The following is a 355-nucleotide window of genomic DNA, read 5'->3' as shown; positions in this document are numbered from 1 at the left end:
TTTTTTTGAGACAGAGCCTCAAGCTGTCCCCCTGGGTAGAGTGCTGTGGCATCACAGCTCACAGCAACCTCCAACTCCTGGGCTCAAGCAAGTCTCCTCCCAAGTAGCTGGAGCTACAGGTGCCCGTCACAATGCCCGGCTATTTTTTTGGTTGCAGCTGTCATTGCTGTTTGGCGGGCCGGGCTGGATTCAAACCTGCTGCCTAAGGTTTATGTGGCTGGTGCCTTAGCCACCTGAGCCACAGGCACCAAGCCTAGATTAGATTCTTGAATTGTAATGTTGATCTGCTGCCTTTTTTTTTTTTTTTAAATAAATCTGACTGAAAATTAAAAAAAAAATAAAGAGAGTTTGTTAG

Source organism: Otolemur garnettii, unplaced genomic scaffold (genome assembly GCF_000181295.1).
Source record: "Otolemur garnettii isolate 467f Iridium unplaced genomic scaffold, OtoGar3 scaffold00112, whole genome shotgun sequence".
Taxonomy (NCBI): domain Eukaryota; kingdom Metazoa; phylum Chordata; class Mammalia; order Primates; family Galagidae; genus Otolemur; species Otolemur garnettii.
The sequence above is the reverse complement of the archived record's forward strand: the minus strand, read 5'-3'. Positions refer to the sequence as shown.